Here is a 5,869-nt window from a genome sequence, read left to right on the forward strand (position 1 = left end):
ATGCAGTGCTTGTGAAGGACAGAATAAGGAGTCAGTTCCCTTGGAACTAGAGTTAGTTTCTAGGTGCCATTTGGGTGCTGGGATTTGAAATTGGGTCTTCTGTAAGGACAGCCAGTGCTTTTAACTGCTGAGCCATCTAAAGCCCCTCAACACCACAGTTTTATGATTTGCAAACTCTTTTCCCCCTCCCTCTCCCCTCCCCCTCCCCTTCTCCCTCTCCCTCTCCCTCTCCCTATTTGTCTCTCTCTCTTTAATCCCTCTATCCTTGTCCCCATTTGTAGCATACTGGTAATCAAACCCCAGGACACTGTTCATGCCAGGCAAGCGCTCAGCCACAGATCTGTATCACAGCCTTCCATATTCTTCACTTTTTAAGGGAAAGAACAAAATCTTACATCACCATTGCATACAAGGTACTTGATTAATGTCAGTGGTATATGCAATCTTCTGAAATATAAAATATTTATATTTATAACGATTTATTACAGAGATTCATATCACAGATCTTGAAACAAATGCAAAGCACTCCATGGCATCAGATATTTGAGGACATAAAGAAGAAGTATTTTGGCATTTTTCCACATAGAGGAATTGGATCCACATTTTTGTTCTGAAATATAGAGAAACAGATTACATTTTTCAATGATGGTTCAAATGCATATGATCCAAACCAAAAATTCATGGGTAATTTTGAAAATACAGGATATCTTATCAAATAATTTAATTCTTCCTCAACAACAAAATGTTTCTCTCTGTGTGTGTGTGTGTGTGTGTGTGTGTGTGTCTTTGGGGGTGTTCATGTGTGTATGCATTTATCAGGTAGATATGAAGATAGGGTAAGAGAGAGAGACAGAGACAGAGAAAGAAGGAGGGGAGAGATCAAAGGGAAGATTGACAGAGAAGGGATAATAAGTTAGCATAAAGTCCTTGTTCTGTGGGAATCTTATGTTTTTGTTTCCTGACATCAAATACACTATTTACATAAGAAAGATACAAAAAGCTGGCATTACAAGGAGTTGTAATAATGACAAGACACATTTTCTAGCTTGGACAAAACAATAGCAGTAACAATTTCATTAAACCCTGATTATGACAAATAGGTACAACTGAAAATAAAAACAATTAAGAAACTTTGTCTTCAATAATCTGAAGATATATGCATAGATATATGTATGTATGTATATATATATATATATATTTAAGGAGGGAGAATCCGTTTTTTCCAGGGATGTGCCCACTGATAGGTTATCCAATCCCAAACCATCAATCCTAAACACATATACATCCAAGCACTACTAAATGAACTCAGTATGCATTCTCAAACACATACATATATGATACACATATACACACACACACACACACACACACACACACATACACACACACAGATACCCAATCAAAGAAGAAGTCACAAAATTGAGCAGGACTGGGAGAACGTGGGGAAGAGTTAAAAGAAAGAAGACAGAAGAGTAGAAATGATGTAAATATGGTACTAATATATGAAATTCTCAAAAATAAAAAATAAAGCATAATTAACATGATTTAATCAGAAATTATTTTAGGGACTGGCAAGATGGCTCAGAGGTTTAAGAAAACTTGCTGTTCTTCCAGAGGACCCAGGTTTGCTTTCCAGCACTCACAATGCAGCTAACAACCATTTGTAACTCCAGTTCCAGGGAATCTGATGTCCTCTTCTGGTCTCTATGCAGAACTGAATGCATGTGGTGCACTTAACATACCTGTAGATAAAACACTCATTCACATAAAATATAAACAATAAGTAAAATAGTAAAAACAAGAAAGAATTATTTTAAACTTACTAGTTTTAGTGACAAACAAAATAAATCATGGCCATGAACCATAGTTGTGATAGTTTTCCAAGAGAGTGAGCAAATAAGGACACCAGTTCCATAAGATCCTTTTGCCTCTACCAGAGAGAGCTGGAGGAGTGAGAGTGAGCAGGCGGGGGCAGGGGGAATTGGGGGTAAAGCAGGGAAATTATGGCTTAATTTTTCTTGACCCTGATAGGTTCTAATATAAATAGCTATGCTGTTCTTTGTTTAATGTAGCATTTATTAAAAACATTTAACTATAGCAATAGCTACTGATACTTTGAGGACTAGTTTTCTGTGAAATACCTTGGTTTTAAAACATTTAATGTCTTCCTTCACAGAAGCATTGGACTTTCTTTTTCTCTGATTTATTTATTTTTGTGGGGTTTTTGGCTACTCTAACATTCCCCCCTCTGAAGAGGTAACCCTAAAATCTTTTAAGAATTAAATACATGCTCCCAAATGCTTTCAACATTTTTGGCCTTTGGACCAGAGTATGTTGCTGAGAGGCCCAAGGACATTGTGACTTTTAGCCAAGAAACTGGTCTTTTTACCCTAACTGCCTAGCCAATTCCTACCTCCTATTCTTATCACACCATCCTCTGAAGAGGTTACCCAAGTTACCAATAGGAAATCGGGACTCAGACCGCTCTGGCTTCTTCCATGCTGAACAGGGACACAGGGTGAGGCAATTGGAGTTCCCCTTCAGTGGATAATGAGGGGGTGCATCCTGGACTGAGAAAGGCCATGTTTCTCTGATACCTTCCAGCTCCCATACTTAGCCCCTGTGGTGCACACTATTCTAATCCTCCAGCTTCTGTCTCTGTACCTAAGGAACTATAACTATCAACTTTATTTCTTCTTGATCAGTAAAGCTCTGCATCCCCTCAAAACACAGCAATTGAAAAGCTCAAGTTTAAATTTGAAGTAAAAATACTTGAACAACTCATGACAGCCACATACTACAAAAATATAACTTCTTTCAAAAAGGAACTCTTGCTGGGCATACCATAAGTCTCTCATGCAGAACACTTAGAGCCATTTGAAACTCCCAGAACAGTACACTTCAAGGAAAATAAACTGAAAGTGGAAATTGATAAGCTTACTCCTCTTAGATTAATTTCAAACTTCCACCCCCAGTATCAATATTCATGCCACTATCCCAACTATAAGAAATGTCTTAAGGACTTTTAGGGAACGTGGACTCAATCACTACAGAGAGATGTGGAGCCATTTCTAGGCTCGAAGTTTGCTTCACTGCGCTTAAAGCAAAGGTTATTGCACACTAATGCTGCATAGGGTTTCTAAATATTCCACATTTGCCAAGAGTAAGAGAGATGTGGACCACATCAGGAGAAGCATGTGTGACAGCATTTTTGAAAGAGTCCATGATGTATTCGAATATGCTAAGGGGAAAATTGCAGCTGTGTGATGCCAGGACAATTTTCCCCCAATGCCATCCCTTTCAGTTCGTGTTCTCCTCACACAGAGCTAGGGCTCCCTTTTGCAAGAAACCTAAGCTCTGGCAGTAATGACCCCAATATTATCCAAAGGATTTCTAGACTGTAGGCCCTCTCTTGACTATACCTATCTATTTTGCTTGGGTGGCTCCCTAAGTTTGGAATATGTTGCTCTTACAACCCTTACAACATTGGAATATGTTACTCTTATAATCTTGCTCAGACATCCCCATTTCCAAAGAGCTATCCCTGTCCAGCCATTCTCCTCACTATTCACTGTTCCCTCCTTGTAGCTATCTATCATGGCCATTATAACTGTTTCCCTTGTAACTGAAAAGTTGAGCTTTTTAAAAATAAACAAGAAATTCTTCCCCCCACCCAAAAAATACTTACTAGTTTTAAGGTAAGATTAAAGGATTAATGATGAAGGTTGAGAACTGTACTAATCTATGGGTCTAAAGATAAGAACTTATGGGTTGCTATTTGTGTTTAACAGAATATTGTACTATGTTCTTCCCTGGGGTCTATGACCTAGATAGCAGTGGGTTTGGGGCCCAGTTAATGGTACAAGACATGAATTCTGTCTTATAGAAAGGGCTTTAAATGCAATGGGAAAGTTTTTGTGACACTATTGCAACAGTGGACATATTTTGCCATTTTGTCATTATTGTAGCTTGCAGACATCACAGATGGGTAAGACTATTATTTATTTTATTCTCTTTTAGCCTGTATAGAACCTTTCAGCACTAGGAAAGCTAGTCAATAACGATGAAGCTTCTGGATTAACACCACCTTGATTCTCCCATGCCCTATGACTCTTTTCCAGAATAATGTGTCTTCTATCATGGATTCAGAACTGGTGGGTAAATGGATCTCTTTGGTACATTTTGGAATTTACATTCAATAAGCTGATTGTGAAGGATGTTTCACAGTGGTGTGTTAGCACACCAGAAACAACAAAAACTGGATTTTACAGAATTAGTATTTCTTAGATTTCTTTTGTTGCATGTTTAATGAGAGTATAAGGTTGACTAAGAATGATGGGAATGGGAGTGATGGTGGAAAACTCATCAAAAACAAAAGATGGTTGAAAATGTCATGACAATACACATTACTTTCTATACTAATTTATAAAAAATTCATTTGTAAATTAGGAGCCTATTGAAGGTAACAAAATTTTTGCCATCAAAGAAATATATGCTTATTATGTAAATATATACATATGTATATATCTCAAAATGAATTACTGATGTTAAGATAGACATTATATACCCAACTAATCACATGTGTTTGTTACTGATACTAATTAAGGCTGAAGGTGTAAGGCTATTATTCAGAATCTGTGCATGAAAACAGGTATCCTAGAATAGAATCTCATTCAAAATCATTACCAAAGGGTGAAGTTTCGACTAAAGTGAAAGTTTCATATTATTGACAGATTGGCAATTTCCTTCAGGAAAGCCCACTTTAAATATTAATGGCATATTTCCAATATACTATTTGACTGGAGTTAGTACATAGTGTACTCAAATTGCTGTGAGGAGTTAGGGCCTTCAGCCTCAGATCTGCTTGTTGTGCACTATGTGACCTTTGAATATATTGCAGTACGTAGAAATGTGACTTTACCTCACTTGTTTTAGAATGTTTGAAAATGAAAATAATGGTAGCACTCTACCAACTCATTATTTGATGGGAAAATGGGTTAAATCAATAAAGAGATTTAAGTCGTTTGGTAGTAGCCTTATGATGTAGGGATCATTTTAGTTAAGGCTAGTCTTACAGCCAGTTTTCTAGTTCTCCATATACTCAAGTTATGGGAGAGAATTTTCTGTAAATTATGGCTTCGTTACTTCCAATTTCTGCCTCTACCATTCACTAATTCTTATTTCTTTCAGCTTTTGCAATGACTGCTTTGTTGCACAATCCAGTAAATAATTGTTTTGTTCCATGCTAACAGTATTTACTAAAGTTCTCAATTCTCTCCTGCAGAAACTCATATCTTTTAGCTTCTGGTTCCTGGTGTTCCTCCTAGGTTTGGGACTTTTCCTTTCTATGCTCTTTGGTGATCTTATCTATGTGTGACTTATTTTGGATTTCCTCTGTGGTTGAACGAATTTTTGTAACCAAGATTACGGTTACTTTTCTGTGTGCTGAGGACTCATTAATATTTTCAGTTTTTTCCTCTGACTTCCATATACGTGAGAAATGGTTAAAACTTCCATTATGCTATCTCACAAGCATACCGGAGTCTCCCGCCATATGATTATTTTATAGTATGTATGACACTTTTACTATGTATAGGCAGATTGCCACATCAATATATTTTGTTCAATATACCTCTATGGTGGTCAGATAATGTTATAATGGAACTGAAATATTTTCCTGTCATTGAGTACTTTTAATTTGGTTGACATACTTAAGTACCAAAAATACCACATTACAGCTGCCTACAGTATTAGCACATGCTATGCAATTTTGCAGCCTGGAAGTAATAGACTACGCCATGTAGGCTATATTATCAAGCTTTGCATAGGTACACATCATGAAGTTTAAACAACAATACCATAATGATGG

The sequence above is a fragment of the Nannospalax galili genome, unplaced genomic scaffold, assembly GCF_000622305.1.
Source record: "Nannospalax galili isolate Female #2095 unplaced genomic scaffold, S.galili_v1.0 scaffold198, whole genome shotgun sequence".
Classification (NCBI taxonomy): Eukaryota; Metazoa; Chordata; class Mammalia; order Rodentia; family Spalacidae; genus Nannospalax; species Nannospalax galili.